Source organism: Xenia sp. Carnegie-2017, unplaced genomic scaffold (assembly GCF_021976095.1).
Source record: "Xenia sp. Carnegie-2017 unplaced genomic scaffold, XeniaSp_v1 HiC_scaffold_16, whole genome shotgun sequence".
Lineage (NCBI taxonomy): Eukaryota > Metazoa > Cnidaria > Anthozoa > Malacalcyonacea > Xeniidae > Xenia > Xenia sp. Carnegie-2017.
In genome coordinates this window covers 7850950-7872136 of record NW_025813469.1, presented here as the reverse complement: position 1 = coordinate 7872136, position 21187 = coordinate 7850950, and the positions used below count along the sequence as shown (strand labels likewise).

At 34.7% G+C, this 21187-nt stretch overlaps 1 long non-coding RNA gene across 1 annotated transcript; it reads right to left on the bottom strand.

Moving 5' to 3' along the window:
* Nucleotides 1-19338: 19338 nt before the first annotated feature.
* On the bottom strand, nt 19339-19833 carry LOC124437302. The gene is made up of 2 exons (XR_006945641.1): nt 19689-19833; nt 19339-19586 (listed from the first exon to the last, which is right to left on the bottom strand). It is a non-coding gene; the product is annotated as an uncharacterized LOC124437302 (long non-coding RNA).
* Between the last annotated feature and the right edge of the window lie 1354 nt (nt 19834-21187).

Sequence of the window (21187 nt, the reverse complement as noted above, 5' to 3'; positions counted from 1 at the left end):
ACAACTCACTTGACGTTATTTGCAGGCATATATATATATATATATATATATATATAATTATTATGGATAATATTCCTGGATAAAGAGCGTAATATTCTATATATTAGAGAGCGTAAGATAAAATGAACTAAAATAAAATGGACAATTGTTTGCTGTCGCTACTCAGAGTTTCACGGTAGGGCGATCTTGAGCAACTGAAGAATATTTTATTTGCTGACTATATACATCGACTAAAAGGTGTTAAGTTACATGACGGCATGCACAAACTCCATGAACCATACTCCAGCATTCATATCTTTAAAAGACCACAAACCAGACTTTGAAAACAACCCCAAATGCCGCCTCATCAACCCCGCAAAAAACCACCTCGGAAAAGTCCAATACATCCTAGACAACATCAACAACATAATGAAACGAACTAAAAACTAAACCAATGGCGCAACACAACAGATGCTATCACTTGGTTCAAATCCATCACCGAAAAACAAAGAAAATCATTCATATCATTCGACATAGTTGATTTTACCCATCGATCACAACTCTGGACAAAATGCCTAGCGTGGGCAAAACAATACACAACAATCACAGAAAAAGACCACACCATTATAAAACGCAAGAAAATCACTTCTTTCCACCGCAAATCATGGTCCAAACGCAACGCTATCAACACGTTTGATGTAACCATGGGCAGCTGATGGAGCGGAAGTTTGCGAGCTGTAGGGCTTTTCTTACTCGACCAACTACAGCAACGGTACGAGCAAACGTCGGCTTATACCGTGACGATGGCCTTTACAGTCATAAATACGAATCTGGAGACTCTGCGACAAAGAAGAAAACCCTCTCACACCTATTTGACGAGCTTGGACTAAAATCAACGCGATGACAAACCATGAACGCACAAACTTCCTTGACGTAACGACCTTAGCAACGACACCTACAAACCATATAGAAAACCAATGACGAGCCCCTCTACATTCACAGATCTTCCAACCACCCACCATCAGTATTACGCCAACTACCCACATCCATCAACAACCGAATTAACACACTCTCATCTGCAAAGACACCTTCGAAAATGCCGCACCAATTTACAACCAAGCTCTTAAACCAACTTCACCACCCAACTCACCTTTAATCCATCAAACATCAATGTAAACACCACAACAGAAACGTAACGTCACTTGGTTTAACCCACCATACAAAACGTAAAACTCACATCGCCCATGACTTCCTACAACTTATCGACAAACATTTCCACCAAATACTATACTCTCCAAGATATTCAACCGACACACAATACGCGTAAGCTACAGCTGCGGCGAAAACATGAAAACTTTCATAACCAGACACAAAGACTATTTTAAAAGACTTGAAGAAAGCCAGAACAAGAACAACCCACCAAAGAAATGTAACTGCAGACAGAAACATCTATGCCCGACAAATGGAATTGCCTGAAACCCAACGTGATTTACAAAGCCGACGTGACAACGACTGTCAACAACGAAACAAAACTTACATAGGTGTTACTGCATGCGCTTTAAGACACGATATCGAAACCACATTAAATCAATTACGAACATTAAATACCGTGAGACAGAACTTTCTAAATACACGTGGACGCTGAAAGAAAACAAACGTAACTACAACATTAAATGGGACTTCATCAAACAACTTCCACCTCGAACAAAACCAAAGAACCTGCCGTCTTTGCCTTGAAGAAAGGCTACTTAGAAAGGACGTAAAAGAACATTTTAAATAAACGTTCCGATATGTTTAGTGCATGCCGTCATGTAACTTAACACCTTTTAGTCGATGTATATAGTCAGCAAATAAAATATTATCTGTCAGTTGCCTGAAGATCGCCCTACGGCGTGAAACTCTGAGTAGCGACAGCAAACAATTGTCCATTTTATTTTAGTTCATTTTATATATATATATGTATATACTAAAATGGGTGTATGTTGATTATTAATTTTGGGGGGGAGGGCTCATACTTAAATATGCATGTTGTAATGAATACAAAACAATGGATTTTAAAAGAGCTTAAATTGGCTAATCACGAAAATTTGAACTCTAGCCTACGCAATTCTCAATATTCCGTACTCGCCCCTACAGGTATAAGTTGTTGTTCGATGAAACACGTATGAATTAGATGTTTCTAGTACAATTGAAATGCAAAGAAAAAAGTGGCTTTTCGTATATTTAAGAATTTTCTTGATAATCTACATTTGCAAGGTGTGTTCTGATTATATTCAGATGTGTCATTGAGTTTAAACATAGATGGTATAGGCACAGAATATAGAATATACAGGAGAGTCACTCGCATCGGAATATCTGATGTCCTAACGCATGTTGTGCCGCGCATATTGGCTGCCATAATCCAGCAATATATTTAGTGCTTTTCACTTGTGCCCAAACATTAAAATGACACAACGTCATTTCTTATATTAAAATATTTTTGATTTCCTTAATTTCGTAATAGCACGATTGAAATGATGCATTTAACGTAAACGACAATTTTTTTTAAATTTTTTATTGCAGATATGTTTCGCAAACTTATGCCATCTTCAGTGCGATATAATGAATGAATATTTGAATGGAGTCAATATATAAAGAAATATGATACAAGACGTGTGTATACTTTGCAGTGACGTCACGCACGCTTTAGCAATTGTTGCTGGTGGAGAATCTGGAGGACAAGTACATGTGCACACTTTATTGTTAATATGGCAAGTAACATAAAGTCAGCGCTTTCTAGGTAAAAAAAGTTTTTTTGCCTGAATATATAGAAAATATTCAGTGTAAGGATAGTAAAGCGCGTTACAACATGAAATTAGGACATTGCAATGGAGATGATCCGTACGAAATACCAAAAAATCAATGGCTCGACGATATCGATCTGTGGCCTGCTGTAAGCTACATTGATGTTGGCATGTATTTATTATTTTCGGTCAGTCTTTGCATGAAAGAGCAATTAAAAAACCATAAGAGTCTTAATACTTATCAAAACTTTGTGAACGGAGGGGTGCGTGAAGTGTTGGTGAAAAAATATGACGATCACTGCTTGCTTATTGCTAAGGTAAATGCTTCTCAGTTGTCACTAAAAACATTGCACATTGGCTGCACTCGTGCACTAATGAGACTGAACGCCTTGTTTCTTTTTTCACTACACCAGGTTAATCACTCTCAAAGAATTTCGGAGAAGCCACTTACTCCTTGGGTTGTTTGCGAAAAGAACGGCAAAGTATTAACAGCGCACTGCGATGGTATGACAGAAATAGGTGAAAGCTGCTCTCACGTCGTTTCACTTCTGTGGGCTGTTGAAGCTGGTGCACGAAAACGAGATTCTTAATCTGTGACTGAAACGAAGGCATGCTGGATCCTTCCAAGTGCTGTCAAGGCTGTGCCATACGCTAAAGTAAAGAATATCAAATTTAGTAAATTTAATAAGAAATGCGAAGGCAAAGAACAAAGAAATCTAGTTTCTGCCCATCATCGTCTGAATTGGATAAATATTTTAAAACTACTAGTTCTTCCTCATCAAAACCAGCAATACTTTGTTTAATATATCCATATTCTGATTGTTATGTACATAAAGCCTTGCACTCTGACTTGCTACCAGTCATGAGTTATCTTCATGATCCAACACTATTGACAAATCACTTGAAACTCTGCTGGAATTATCAATGTGGAAACTGGACTGCTTTAATGTTGCAGTTGAACAGCAAAAAGCTGTACAAGAAAAAAACAGAGATGAAGCAAATTGTCCTCTTTGGCTCCAATTTCGTGCTGGAAGAGTGACTGCTTCAAGGTTCAAAGCAGCTTGTTGCACCAACAGAGATTCACCTTCCAGGAGTCTTATCACAAGCATTCGCTATCCAGAGCTGAAGAAATTTTCAACTGCATCAACAAGATGGGGTTGCCATCATGAAGAGATGGGAAGAGACGACTATCGAAAATGCTTAAACACAAACCATGAAAATGTTTCAGTAACAAACAGTGGATTCTGGATTCATTTGACAAATGGATTTGTTGGTGCTTCTCCAGATGTACTTGTCTTTTGCCAATGTTGTGGCACTGGGATTTGTAAAATAAAGGTTTGTTATTCATTGTGCCTATGTTTCATGGGGAACATCACCTATTGATTTTGTTTTGATAGTGTCCATTTTTCCATAAAGATGAGACAATTGAAACTTCAACAGATGACAGGTTGTTTTGCATTGAAGTAAAAAGTGATGGCAAAAAACAACTTAAAAGAACTAATGCATATTACTATCAAGTAAGTACATTTGTAAATTATTCGAATTTCATTTAGCAAGCTTAATGTATAGCTATTCACTTTCTTAAGTTATTGCTCAGTTTTCATGCACTGGTTTGAGCTAATGTGATTTCCTTTTGAGGACAGGAAAAGACTTGTTTTCATAAATTCGCTTAAAGTGCTTATATTACGAATTTTAGCCCCCCCCCCCTTTTTATGAGCTTAATTGAAAATTTGGATTATTTGAAGAACTATGACATGTCGCTGGATTTAAACAGATAAATATAAGTTTCTTAATTTTGCCTCCAAACTCGGGTACTATTTGCGAATTTTTTACGACGCCATATTGATACTTGTGACGTAGATAGTTGAACATGTCTGTTTCCGTCAATATAATATTATATTATTGGAGGTGATTTTGTTGTCGTTTTTCTTGTCTTAAAAACAAATAATGATAGTATTTTCAATAAAATATTAAAAAACAAGTTTTCCGGAAAGTATGGCCTCAAATCAGTGCTCAGATAATTCGAATTCGATGTCTGAATGCGTATCTGACTTGAGCTCGGAATCCGTGGGTTATGTCGAGCATTTAAACGACTTCGCATTTGACCGCTCGCAGGAGATGGTGATGAAGTGCATACTTCAGATGATCCCGATAAAATTCTCCCTGCGACATTAGAACAACGAAGTGATGGCGTAATTCCACTCGTTGAATGGTAAGTTGTTCTTTTCTCCTGATTGTAATATACATAAAGTTACTTTACAAACCACAATGCTCCCCCGTTTCAGGTGTAATTGTCAATGCTGTCATACCGATTTGTTAGAAGGCGCATTAGAGTACAGATGCTGTAAGGAAATACGACCAGCTTTGCAGAAAATGACATTCGATGGCAGCATTGAGAAAATATCATGCATAACACAGCATGCCAAATTTGGGCCTTTAGTTCACGAGGCTGTCCTTGAAAACGTCGGGCCACTATTGAGAGATAGGAATGGACGTGCTTATCGCCGCCAAGCATCAGAATCATTAAATATGTAAGATTGTAAATTGTATGAGAAACAATGTTATCATCAACATTGTTTCATCAACAATAATTAGTCCAACCTTTTATTTATTTCAGGTACTTGAGAGCTGTGGCATACAGATGGTTGATGCGATGGTTTTGTGGGTCTATGGAATGGGAGAATACTCGACCTTTACCTACTTGTGTTTACCACTTTGTTCGGAAAGCATATCCAAGTTGCAACACAAAAGGTTACATACCATCAGAGGGTCGATGATGGAATAGTCTTTCAACTTGTGCACTGTAGAGATTGTTGACCTTCTTTACTGAGTTTGGAATGGTCAGGAAATATGCCTAGATGAAAACCAAATAAGAGATACATGGATTCACTATATAAGTTGACATGCAGTTTAATGGTTTGAAACAAGAGTAAACAATAAAAACCTTATACCAGTGCATACTTCAACATGCTCAGCTCCATCACTAGTAGATAGTACTTCCTCATCGAGAGAATATGTTTCCTTCAGCGATGGCTTATGGAGAGTATGTTGAATGATCTACAAAATTTATATCGAATTTACATATGACAAAAGAAAAATTAAGGTAAACAAGCTTAAACTTACTTGTCTTCGCTTTCGATCGGTTATTTCGTCCTGTAATGTTTCAGGAATCCCAGCTACGTCAATGGTTGGGATAGCATCTTTCTTCAACCCTCCTTTGAGCTCGACTTGCACGCTCAAATTAAGGTCAAAACAAGAACCTTCAAAATGCGCAGAACACAGACACGAGATAGAGGAAGCCTCAAAACCCGGTCTATGTTTACGCACAAAATTTACCCATTATCTATGTCTTTGCGGTTCTGTTTCTTTTTTGGAAACAGATGCATCGACATTCTTTCGGTTTTTGAATTATTGGCGCAACTAATTTGATTATGTCCACTAGCAACACAGCGTTTTCCTCCGCGTTTCTTATTAAGATTACTAGTAGAATGCGTTATGTTGATATATGTGTTCAACTTTCTACGTCACAAGTCTTTAGCCTACCGATCAAAAAGTTCGCAAAAAAAATGCTGAAAATCGTGACTTTGAACGTCCGTAAAATAACTTTCACCAATCCAATTTCAATTATAATTGCAGATTTAAAGTCACTGAAACAATGTCTTTCAATTTAGCTAATAAAAAGGGTGTGGGCTAAAATTCGTAATATAAACACTTCAACAAGCTTAATACATAGAAATTCACTTTTTTAGGTTATGGCTCAGTTGTCATGCACAGGTTTGTGATTTTGTTGTGTGGACAGAGAAAGACTTGTTTGTTGAACAAATCTTGCAAAATAACAAACTTCTATAAAGGAACATAGAGGCAGCAAAAAATTTGTGTTGAGGGGACTCCTTCCAGAGTTAATTGGAAAATGATACTCAAGACCAAAAAAAATTGAATGACTGTCATATAATGAAATTAAATGTCTTATAAATATTATAAGTACAATTTTAAATGTATGCATGCAAAATCCTTTAAAAAATATTATTTAGTCATGAGGTACGATAGAATTACAAATGTTAATTAGTGCACAGCTAACAGTAACTATTTTGTCAATTGAAATGGGCTCATTATCTTTAGAATTTACAAAATCAATTGGCTGAGTTGAATTCAGAAGTGCATATTTCTTACAAATGTTTCCAATCACTCTTTCCACGTGAATCCTCACATTAGCAATTCATTTGGTTTATTTAACTTCAATGCCACTGAGCTGTTTTTTACCCCAAGTAAAAGCTGGCATCTTGATAGTTGCACAGTACAAACCAACTGACTCCTGGGTATCAAAGCCTCTATCGGCTAAGATTCCATCTCCAGGTAAGAGCTTATCAAGGAGACTACTGTTCTTAGTCAAATATTTGTCACTGACTCTTGATCTCCAGCCACTGGAAATAGAGCTTATTGTACTCTGGGGAGTGACAACAATTAAGTACTTAATCATGTTGTGGTGCTTGTAGGATGAGTAAGTTTGTGCTCTCGCAAGAGGATTTAATGCACGATACAAAAAAATCTTAAAGCAGTCAATGATGGCAACACATTGAGGGCAGATTTTTCTAAAATCCATAGGCAAGGTCTTTCTTAAGGCTTCCCTATCAGGCCATGAATAAGAGGGCTTAATTGATTATAAAGAACATCAATTACTTCTAAGAAAATTCTTGATACAGTTCCCTTGTTATTTCCAAATCGATAAGCTAAATCTACAGAGTTAAATTAAGTCGCAGATTCATAACTGTTAAAAGCAACTGCCTAAATGGTGACAAAGAGCATTTGGGAGAATGCATAAGGTAGGGGCGTACCAGTCCCAGTGTTGCTGACAAGATCTTCCAATTTGGCAGGCCTGTTTAAAAGAGGACTTTTTCGTCATTATTTAAAAAGGATTTCTCGTCAAGCGTCATGCCACTTATTTTGTTTTTCAACTCGAGATTTTCTTGGGACAAGCGATTGATCTCGCTCTTCATTGCAGTTATTTTATCCAAACTCAGTTCAGTTTGTGAATATTTGTTGTTCGGTTCTGATTTTGAGAATGAAGCAGATGTGGCTGATATGACTCCGTATTCCTCGTCTACAAGATGGGTTGTCAAGGTCGATTGGCTCACTGCTGACAGTACTGTTTCGATGGATTCACTTCTTTCTCGTTTTTCATTTCTTTCCGAAATACGAGCATAGCGATCGACATCAACTTTTTCATCAGATGTATGTCCAAGGTTTTGAGATGGAGCCCAGTCTGGATTATTTTGGTCCGTTAAAGCCGATGGTTTCCCTGCCATTGTAAAAAAAAACAACAAATCGTATAAAATGACACAAGCGAACACAACAAAGATTTTTTAACTCATTGGCTTACCAGTAACAAAACGAAGGCTACACACTCGTAAATACGTGCATTTAGAATCGTCAATGTCTGCCCGACGAATTCTTTGAAGATACAAAGAACGACCTTCCTTTTGTGAATCTTGCAATATTTTGCTCACATTGGTTTTCACAGCTTGTATGCGATAAAAACTTAATTCTTTATCACTATCAGCACTATCACTTATCACTATCAGGGCTTCCCTCAATGCGCTGGAGCCATTGATGACACTCATATTCAAATTGTAGCACCTTCAAATTCTGCACGAGATTACTACAATCGAAAAGCATTCTACTCTATTGTTCTCCAAGCTGTTGTTGATCATCAATACAGGTACCAAAACGTACTGCTTTTGTCAAGGTTGACTTAATAGGTTTTTGCCTCCCTGTTATGCAACTGAAATTTTTCACCTTCTAACAATTTTTAGATCCCATTGGGGAGTTTAACAGTGACTGATGTAAAATAGGTTTCTTATTAATTTAGAAATGTGTTTCAACTAGTTGAGTAAGTTACACAAAGTGAATTAAATTACACACACTTAAAAGCAGGGGCGGATCTAGGATTTTTCAAACATCAGTCATAAAACGTCGGAGGCTCTCCGCACCTGGGGGGTCTGAGGCATTCTGCCCTGAGAAATTTTGAAGTTCAAAACCTTGAAAATGCCATTTTAGAGTTTTAGAGCAATACAAAATGTATTTTGTGGGCATCGTTTTTGCATAAAAACAACACATTTTGCTTACGTTTTTTTCAAAAAAAAAATGAAGTGAACAATACTTAAATGTTTTGCCAAATATTTAGGCTCATTATCATGCCAAATATATGGCTCATTAGCATGTCTAGGAACGTAAAATTTATTTTACAATAATGCTATTCAAAAACAGATATAGTCCTTAAAAATTTCCACCAAGTTGTCAGGCATAGACCCCCCTAGAGACCCCCATTCAAACCTCTATGTAATGAGTTAAGTTAGAAATTTGGTACTTCAAGTGACAGTTCATAGATATAGAAAAGCTCAGACTTCAAACCATGCAAGTTTATTGTAACCCTTTACCCATCTCCACATCAGTTCCACCAAATTCACTTTTTGAGAAAAAACTCAAAATTTTTTTCTGCCAAAATTTTAGCAAAAATTATCAGAGTGAAAATTTGCAGTTAAGGACAGCTTAATGCCATAAATGTTTATTATGTGCATTTCACTAGACTATTATCTCCTGTAAGTATATGCAAAGTGTGCTATATAGCAATCACTAGTAGCATTGTATTTGCAAATACAAACAGAATGTAACCAACATGTCTTTAATTATATAATTACATGAATGTTAAAATTGGTTCATGTGTCATGCTTACTGGTTATGATAAATATCTTTTCATATGATCAAAGCTCGTTTAAATGTAAATCTGAAATGATTTAGTTTAGAAATTATAATGATCATCAGAAAAATTACATAGTGATCATGAAAAATATTTTGCTGTTTTGCCCAATTTCAAGGTTTATCAGCATACATAGGAACATACATTTTTACTTTATAGAAAATGCTTTTCATACATCAATAGCCCTTTGGGATTTATGGCAAACAATCTGGTATGAGCCGTAGATCAACACACCTTTACATCTCTACATGAGGTGTTCAGTTAGAAAAGGGGACAATATGTGACATGGGACAACATTTCATGTATGTGAAATACTCAGGTTTAATACCATTTCAGTCAAATTGTCAAAATAAAAAGCTTCATGCATCAGAAGACTCAAAATCACAGGTTATAGTAAACAGCTTCTCATGTAATCAATGTTAGTTTTCTCAAATCTTAAACAATATGTAGTATAACTGTCCAATGATTAAATGATCAATGATCATAAACTGAAAAGCCCCAAACATTAGTTTATGATAAAGTAAATAATAGTATGGCGCCTTATGGCCACAGATTTTTTGTCCATTAAAATATATTTGCAGGAATGTAGGATTTCGCTGCCTTGTAACGGCCACGATTCCCCAAGCAATAAAGAAATCATAGCTAAAAGTCCTTCGTCAACAACAATTTTAGAAGCATCAATCTGCTTACCATACGCCATATTGACATAAATCGCATCACACATTCGCATTAATTGACTTTGATATATTACATTCATGCATACACTTCACTTGTCCTTTACTTACGATTTTGGATGTAAATTTATGCTGATAAAACTCAAAACAATGTTGGCTTTCTTTTGAACATCAATGACTGTAATGTCGCTCGCGAGATCGTCTTTGCCAAGCATTTACAATTTATCCATAAATTTTTCACCCTCTTGAAAAAATTCACAGTTTGGACAGCAGCATTCATGTCAATATATCAATTTGTAAAAGATTTCCATAAATTCCATCTGATTGTAGTTTAGTTTCTATCATGCTTATAAAAATTACTATGAAACGATCAAACATTCAATTCAGACAGTGAGCTTGACTATGCTAGTTCAGTTGGCTATCAGTCGAAATCCGTCAAACCAATCACAATAAAACAAAAATTCAAATGAACCAATTGTAAGATAGCAATTAGACTCCCTTATACGTCCGGCTACCCTATTAACAGTCGAGGCCATTCCAGACTGTCCGCTGATCTGGCCATTGAACAATAAAATAAACGTTTTTGGGCGTTCATAGACTCCTTTATCCGTCGAACCAGTCAAGCCACACCGCTTATTAGTCGGTTATTGCAGGTCAACTGATCTGGTTACCAACGAGATATTCATTGGATTAGTCATTAGTTTTCAATAATAAATAAAGCTGTATTTTATCACGAAGTAAATGCGATAAGAAAGTAAGAATAATTAAAGAATTTTTAATTTATACGAATAGGTAATTTTTGAATTTCAAACATCAGTTGCGCGACGGATTTGACATACTCTAGATCCGCCTCTGGGATGGCTTGACTGGTTCGACTGTTAAATGAGTTTATGAACGCCAAAAACGCTTATTTTAGTGGTAATTTAGCTATAAGAAAATGAGAATTGCAATAAACTAATTTGAATATCGGTTGTTGAGTTAGAATTTAGGTATTGAACACTAAACAAATAATTCTCCATGAGGTAAGACCTTGTTCTTACATTTGGCAAATAATTGGCAAGCTTTTGTCTGTTTAGAAAAAACTTGAGCGAAACAGTTTGTGCATTTTCAGTTGTGTATTGCCGTACCTAGTTTATAAAAATTAACCTTTATTATGTATTATTGTGTTAATTTTAAGCATAAGAAAATATCATTTTATTTTTAAAGTTTGTAGCAATAAACGATATTTCTTAAAACGTTTTCTACAGTTTGAATACCAAGATATTTTAAAAGTTTATTTTTGTCAAAACAAATTTGTTAGCATTCCAATATGCTCAATATTTCTATTGTTTGGGTGATATTTCTCTCGCATTAATGAAAATTTTGCACACAGTTTGTTTTCTTATAAAGTTGACTTGGACAGAAGGTAAATATTTTTTTTCTATTTCATTTCGTTCTGGTTTCATTTTAAAATGTATATAAAATGTCTAAAAATATAAAGTTTTAACAATGGGCTATATTTCTTTTGTTATTTGTAGCACATCCTAATAAAAATCAAGAAATGTTTACTTGTTTTCTTTGAGAGGTTTGTAAGAACTTAGTGGAGCATGTGCCTAATAGTTCTTTCTAACTTTCCTTTACGTTTGAAAAACGCTGTGTTATAAATACAAAATCAAAGTATTTTATACAGCTATGTAGACTATGTATAAATCTGGGGCGGATCTAAAGTATGTCAAATCCGTCGCGAGACTGATGTTTGAAATTCAAAAATTACCTATTCATATTAATTAAAAATTCACTAATTATTCTTACAATTTTATTGCATTTACTTCGTGATAAAAACCAGCTTTATTTATTATTGAAAACTAATGACTAATCCAATAAATATTTCCTTGGTAACCAGATCAGTTGAATTTTAATTGACTTGGAATAACCGACTGATAAGCTGGGTGGCTCTGGGGCGGATCTAGGATTTTTCAAACATCATTCATAAAACGTCCGATGCGCTCCGCACCTGGGGGGTCTAAGGCATTCTCCCCTGAGAAATTTTGAAATTTTTTTTTTGTTTTGAAAAAAAATAAAACTTTTAAAATATCTTGGTATTCAAACTGTAGAAAACTTTTTAAGAAATATCGTTTATTGCTACAAACTTTAAAAATAAAATGACATTTTCTTATGCTTAAAATTAACGCATATTAATTTTTATAAACCAGGTGCGGCAATACACAACTGAAAATGCACAAACTGTTTCGCTCAAGTTTTTTCTAAACAGACAAAAGCTTGCCGATTAGTTACCAAATGTAAGAACCAGGTCTTACCTCATGGAGAATTATATGTTTAGTGTTCAATACCTAAATTCTAACTCAACAACCGATATTCAAATTAGTTTATTGCAATTCTCATTTTTTTATAGCTTAATACAAAGATATTTAGCCCTTTCAACACCATTAGATTGTTATCATTAATATATTCTATAGGATTTTGTAAAATTCGATTTTTTTAATTTCAACAAAATTTTAACTATTTTTATCATGTATTATGCAAAGAGAAAAATCACTTGTAGGAAATATAACTTATAATAAAAATCACGTGTAGGAATATAAATTCTGACATAATAAGTTACTAAGATATTTAGCATCTTGATCACCTATACTGTTACTACTGATACTCAATTCAATAAGCTTACAATTCTCTTTTTTCAAAGCCTCAATAAGAGATTTTGCACCTTCATCATCTATATTGTTATAATGAAGAGGCAATTCAGTAAGTTTACAATTCTCACTTTTCTAAGCTTCACTAAGATAATTTGCATTTTCATCACCTGTATTGTTATTGAAGATATTTATTTCATTAAGCTTACACCTCTCATTTTTCAAAGCTTCACTAAGATTCATCACACCTTTAGCTGCTACATGCTTTACTAAAATATTTAGCACCGTCATCACGTATATATATGACATTCTTCACTAGCAATACAGTAAGTTTACAATTCTCGCTTTTAAATGTTTCACTAAGATAATTTGCACCTTCATCACCTATATCGTTATTATCAAGATATAGTATAGTAAGTTTACAATTCTTACTTTTCAAAGCTTCACTAAAATATTTTGCACCTTCATCACCTATTTGGTTGTTTTCGAGATTTAATTCAGTAAGTTTACAATTCTCACTTTTCAAAGCTTCACTAAGATATTTTGCACCTTCATTACCTATTGGGTTGATTCTAAGATCCAATCTAGTAAGTTTACAATTTTCACTTTTCAAAGCTTCACTAAGATATTTTGCACCTTCATCACCTATTTGGTTTTTATAAAGAAGCAATTTAGTAAGTTTAAAATTCTCACTTTTCAAAGCTTCACTAAGATATTTCGAACCTTCATCACCTATACTGTTATGATAAAGATACAATTCAGTAAGTTTACAATTCTCACTTTTCAAGGCTTCACTAAGATTTTTTGCACCTTCATCAACTATTGGGTTGATTCTAAGATCCAATCTAGTAAGTTTACAACTCTCACTTTTCAAAGCTTCACTAAAATATTTTGCACCTTCATCACCTATTTGGTTTTTATAAAGAAGCAATTTAGTAAGTTTAAAATTCTCACTTTTCAAAGCTTCACTAAAATATTTTGCACCTTCGTCACCTATTTGGTTGTTTTCAAGATTTAATTCAGTAAGTTTAAAGTTCTCACTTTCCAAAGCTTCATTAAGATATTTCGAACCTTCATCACCTATGCTGTTATGATAAAGATACAATGCAGTAAGTTTACAATTCTGACTTTTCAATGCTTTACTAAGATATTTAGCACCTTCATCACCTATCTTGTTGTCATTAAGATACAATTTAGTAAGTTTACATTTTTCACTTTTCAAAGCTTCACTAAGATATTTAGCACCTTCATCACCTATATTGTTCAACTCGACATTCAAATCAGTAAGTTTACAATTTTCACTTTTCAAAGCTTCACTAAGATATCTAGCACCTTGATCACCTATATTGTTATAATCAAGAGACAATTCATTAAGCTTACAATTCTCACTTTTCAAAGCTTCACTAAGATATTTAGCACCTAGAACACCTATAATGCTACCAACAAATTTCAACTTAATTAGCTTACAATTCTCACTCTTTAAAGCTTCGCTAAGATGCTTGCAAAAAATATTGCCAAAAGTACAAGAACTAAACTCTAAACTAATCAAAATTTCCGCTCTCTTATTTAACAAATAGTTTTTTAACGGAAGACTGCTATGATTATCACGAAACTTGCATTTGTTAAAATAAAGAATAGTTATGTGTTCACATTCAGAAAGAAATTCAAACAATGCGCTTGAATCAACAGGCGTAAAAGAAACGCCATCAATTTTCAATTCTTGAGACAAATTTTTAAACGCTGTGCCAGCTGACCTCATGACATCTTTGTCCTGCAACTCGTATAAGCACTTTATTCCAAGAAAACCAAGGATTTTATCGCCGTCCTTGGAAAATAAATTTGAAATCCAGTTTTTAAACCTACAAAATCAAAATACATAACTTATTTGTAAGGGTATATGCAATGTTGCATGACAGGAATTTATTGGCTAGTGCAATAATTCAAGGCCCATTTTAAATGTCCACCCATGTTGCATCTGTTGGATGCATTAAAGTCAATAGAAATGATAAGATAAAATTCTCAATTTTCTTTTGTTTTAAATGCGTTTGGCTTTTGTAATATTCAACGTATGAAACGTGCTTACAATGGTGACGTACACCATTTAAAAGTTTGACCCAGAACTATTCTCGGTCCGTCTAACATAAATCCTTTGGTAATCAAACTAAAGATTAAAGTAGCCAACGAAGTTTCAAAAAACAAATTTTTCTTAACATGGGACTTTGCTTTAAATCGTTAATACCGATTACTCAATTTTTTCTCTTGAAATGAAAGAAGCTCTTTTTACAGTACCGCTCGCGTATTTGTTAACATAATTTTGCGTATGATACGCGTATCATACGCGTATCGTTCTCGTATCATACGCGTATCGTTCTCGTATCATACGCGTATCGTTCTCGTATCATACGCGTATCTTTCTCGTATCATACGCGTATCATTCTCGTATCATACGCGTATCCTTCTCGTATCATACGCGTATCCTTCTCGTATCATACGCGTATCCTTCTCGTATCATACGCGTATCGTTTCATTTTATACGCATGTCTTTCTCGTGTCATACCCGTATTACTTTCTTAATATTCTCGTATATGGTCTCAATATAGTTTGGTTTCATCTATGTACACAAATATAAGTATAAAGTTTTCGAAAACTTTGCATATCTACTTAATTATGAATGCAATGCTATGTTGTTTATGTCTTTTCGTTTGATGTTCATATCTATAACACGGACTCCCGCTATGATGAAGAAAAACTTCAGCATCTAAAGGATTAAGTTTAGGACATGAAAGCAACAACACTATCACAAATCGAGAGACAAGTTTATATTATAGAAGAATTTATTGAAAACTTATTGGTGTGGAAAAAAACCAATTACAAAAATTATTAAGTGCATTATACTAAAATAGTTTACTTACAATATTTTTTATTGAAATGTTTATTTCTAATATAAGAATCAATCGTTTGAATACACCGAGCCCAAATTTTCGTTAATTTAACCTGAGTATCAGAATAATATTTAAATACACACTCTTTTGAGATTCATTCGAAGTTGCGTGTGCTATAAAAATAACAAACGACACACTAACAATTGCTTTGTAGCGCAATGATGACATAAAAAAGTGTCAGTATACACTTAAGATATTTAATTCCCGAAATAGTTTAAAGGCACGATATAGCAAAAGAATTTTTTAATAGATGATCTTATATATTCATGTATATGTAATGCATTAATAAATTTTGAGTTGCTTTTGCAATGAGCTGCGATTGTCTCACGTCGTATCTATGTATACATATGACTCATCAATGACGTGTTGAATAGTTTGTGACACATTCTTATATAAAAACACGGAAACTCATTGTGATAACTTTCTTGTGAGTTTCATTCGAAGTTGCGCTTGCTATCATCAGCTCCTTTTATTCTCAACATTTGTCTACATTGCATTTTCGATATTTTGGGTGAGGATGCTACGAAAATTTTTCCTGGGCATAAGGTGATAAACGTGTCCCCGCAGACATGACAAATTAGTTTTAACACGTGCGTATCTACGTCCGCAATCTCTGAAAGTGTCCGTATTGAATGAATAGTGGTTTCATGCGACAAAACATGAAAGAAGCCGTACGATACGCGTATCGCGTATATCGTATTTTACTCCTTTGAGCGCTGAATCTAAATCTCTAAAATTTACAGAGCACCGCGCTCAAACGATTTATTATGATATGGCTTTTTGTCAATTGCCTATAAAGTCTATCAAGTGACAGTTGGCTATTCTGTATTTCTCGAGTAGACGAGGAACTTTGTTGTGAATGTGAGTTTACAACGTAGTTGGATTCGATAGTTGATGTTGCAAGATACACATCCATATAAGCATGTTATTAATAAACGTGTATTCTATTCGTATGAATCGAATCGTATTTTAATAAAAGGCACGTTTCCTCGTGATATAATAAACGCCTTAAATAAAACATTAAAGTCGATAAGAAAATATTACACAGATTTCTGAAAGTACATAAAACATTAGCTTTAAATTTTGACCAAAATTTATCCTGAAAAAATAGTAAAATAACATAGAATTCCATACCAGGTATACTTCGTACGCAATATCAAAAAAAAAACCAACGAAATCGTTAACAATTTGAAAGCAAAATTGCTGCTCATTACGATGAACAAAGTTCTATCAAGTATCACAGCGTTTCATCCTGGTATCATATGTTCGCTTATCGTTCACGCATTATACGCTCATCATACGCGTATCCTTTTCGTATCATACGCGTATCGTTCTCGTATCATACGCGTATCGTTCTCGTATCATACGCGTATCCTTTTCGTATCATACGCGTATCGTTCTCGTATCATACGCGTATCGTTCTCGTATCATACGCGTATCGTTCTCGTATCATACGCGTATCCTTTTCGTATCATACGCGTATCGTTTTTGTATCATACGCGTATGTTTTTCGTATGATACGCGTATCATACGCGTAGCGTATGTTAACAAATACGCGAGCGGTAGGGGATCAATAAAACTAATCTTGACATAAATGTTCAAATAGCTATAACGCTCTCTTATTATGTTTATAGTAAATAACTTAGTAATTGTAATTAGATAATGTTTGGTTATACAATGATACTTTTTGGTTAACAGACAAGAATCTGTAATTAAAATTTTAACAATAATTGTAGCATATGTTTAGTTCTCCTCAGTTTGTGTTGATTGTTGTTTCTATGACAACGTGATGAATTGTTATATGTTGTATGACAAAAAAAATTTATGTAGAAATTTCTTTGAAAATGTATTTTGTAAATACGATAGAAAGACTTCCGACTGTCCGACAGTAAGTAAATTAGAAAACACCGAATTATTCAGCGCACATTTTTGTTCTTACGTGTTATGATTGTGTTTTAATCCATATTTATTTTAAAAAGAATAAGCAATGATCAACAAAATTTAGCAATTTTTTCTTGAATAATTTTGCCAGGAATAATGCTACAAATATTAGTTCTGTTGTCTCATTAGTCTGATTCTTACGGAGTTATGTGACATTAGCTATAAGAAGAAGTGCCCATTCCTTAAGATCAGTTCTGCAAGAACCGTTGCACGGTCAGTTTTCAAAAACAAACCATGAAACTCAAATCACATTAACCGGAAGGAAAAAATTGATGATGGATCAAGAGGAAAATCAAATGTAAAGGAACGTGCCACAGCAGTGGAAGAAGAATAGTTATTATTTGACATTGATGGAAGTTAAGTTGAAAATAGCAAAGTTGATAACAAAGAAAACCATTTCATGGCCATGATTGCAAAAACGATAGAAAACAAAATGAGTTTGGCCCTTACACGTCTCTCACGCTGCCCAAGAGAAACCAGCGATGGAATAGCGTTGTATAACAAACAATCTAAAAAATAAAATTCCCTTTGTGAAGCAAAAAAGTAACCTTTACTTTAGAAATGTTAACTGAGCTCAAAAATGATGGCGACGCACCAAATTCCTGTTCAAACATCTTAGTCGCTGAGGATGATTGACTTAGCAAAACTGGTGAATCTTACCGTTTGCATATTATCAACTGGTAAGTGTCTCGATTTTTTTTCGTTTGTTCACATTTCAAACGTCACGTTTTTCAGACAGAACGTCCGGTTTCAACTGGTAAACGTTACGTTTTTGGAAATCGGGGATTTCTAAAATTGTAACAGCTCTTTCATATGTTGTATGGTATCAAACTTTGCAAATGGCCTAAGATATACGAATGTAACTTTCAGTTGAAACAGCATTTTGTCAATGTAAAATCGTATAAATATATCAATAACATGACGAAAATCTGTTCAAATTGTTCCTCAACTTTAAAGTGGTACTAAAACGAAAATTTTGCCTCCCGTTTTTTTTTCATAGATTAATAGTGTATGTAAAAAAATCTCTTCTGGCGAAATTTTAGCGCAATGTATTTAATGCTGCTCGAGTTACGTAGCGATAAAACTTGTACTTTAAGAGCCGCCATTAAAATGCGCCATATTTGAATTTTCAAGAAGGAAGGTGCTTGTGACGTCATAGTCTTAACTCGCGGCTGTTTACAATATAACACTATATACAAATAGAGATATAAAAGGTTGTATAACTCAATTTTTTAACATACCTTCAACACGCTGTGTCGTGCAAGATTGCAGTAATACGTCTGATAGAAGTACAGGCATTTCATTACATAAAAGCCCAAACGAGGAGTCTTTAAGAAGAATTTGTGTTAAATTTGTTGAGACGAAGCGCGCAAACTTTAATCCGAGTTCGCGCGAAATTTGATTTATGATTTGTTCGAATCACTTCTCGGATGATTGTTTTGAGCGTTTTTTCCATTTGGGTGGTATGACTAGACGGCCCAAACCTGGTGCCGTACCTACTATTTGGAAGAAATCGCCAACACCAACAACGTCAAGAGAGCGGCGTCAGGTTAGCACAAGTTACAACTATTATATACTTACACATATTGCAGATGATAAATTTTCACAATTTGAGAGAACCAATAATACATCCAGGCAAACTTTCAATATATAATATACATTTATACTAAGGTTTTAAAGGAAATACAAAATGAAGTGTCTGTATCATGCATGAAGAAAGAAGATTCGTGCTATTTTCAAGAAGAAAAAGGCACAACTGAAATTCCAGACCAATCTGAGAATGATGCATACGTAAAGCAAACAATTGCTCTTCACACATACGTGCACTTCGTAAAACAACTATTCCTCAATATTCTTACAGGACCAACAGATCACGCCCGATGCTCTTGCACCATTGTGCAAGAAATGTGCAAAGCCTATGAAAGGTCACAAGAAGGGCAGTTGTCAATAATATAAATGTATATTTGTAAATTTTGTAAATATACCACCTATAATAGCTTTTTCCATCACCTTTTTACATTGCTATATGTCCTCATCCTCTTCGAATCCTTTGTAAGGAAGACACTTATTGTTCGGAAATGTCTTCCGTATTTTGTTGTAACAACAACAAGGCAGTGGCAAATGTCTGTAAAGTCCCATACAAGACGCACGAGTTGTCTGTACGATACTGCTCGAAAGAACCTATAAATTTCAAAAAGTAAACATAGACGCTGGCGCACAAAATAATATTTTTAGAATTTTCACAAAGAAAAAGGCTTACTCCTCTCTGGTCTTTTGACCATCTCGAAAAACGGTCGCATAACTGCGATGACCTTTGGTCTTTAAACCTAACGAAGCTGCTTGAAGAACAAATTCGTTCAGGCAAACTTCGTTAAAGCCAGGGTGATCCAAAATGCATTTCCTTTCATCGACTTCGAACTGATTCATTTTGCCACGGCATTGCTCTAACTCCATGCAGCATCGGCACTCTTGAGGGTTGACAACAAGATCCAACGAACAATGGCCACATTCACACCTTTAATATTGGCCAAATTGTATGTTTCCATAAAGTCATCATAGCTAACGGCAGACGATTCAGATCAAAGTAACACACTAAGAATGACATCTTACCATGAAGTAACATCAACACGGGCATCAAAACGATCTTGCAGCATGTCCTCAACCTGCTGTTCTTCTGCGACTGCAGCTTCGTACTCAGCAATTTCATCGGGCGTAGCAAGCGGTTCAATATTATCGGCAAATGGCAAAATTTCCGAATTAGATTCGTCCGAATTTGCCGTCATGAATTCCGATGAAGAAATCGATGCGTTTGTCTCGATCGAAGACTCAGAAAGCGAGCTAGATCTCGATGAATTTGACATTTTTTTGCTCTATTTATGTATTACTTTGTATACTTTCCAATGTGCACTTCTTGCTGTGTTAAGACTATGACGTCACAGACCTTTGCTGATTGCAAATATTCAAAATGGCCGATTTTAATGGCGGACATGAAAATTAGACATTTCAAATGTTCATAACTCCCTCGTTATACTATTATTTTTGCTTAAATTTTACGAAAGCAATAATTGATATGTGTTTAAACTATTGAATGCTAAAATCGATGATTTTTTAACGTTCAGTTTTTGTCTTAGTACCACTTTAAACATTCCTGAGCAAACGTTACGTTTCTAATTTGAAAGCGGTGTTTCGCCTGACGAACGTAACGTTTGAAACGCGAACAAACGCGAAATATTTAGGATACTTACCAGTTGAATGCAAATGGTAATTTAATGGTGAAAAAACGAAACAAACGTTGATCTAAGCCAGAAACTGGCAGATATTGTCAACCAATGTTAATCGTTTAAATTGAAAGAAACCAAATGAATACATACGATCAACCCAAAGAAAAGGTCACTGTGCCAAAGAATAAATCTGTGAAATTTCGTAATTACTGAATCATTCGATTTGCTGCTTGTATCCTAAAGTTGGGAATTTTCAGATGAAG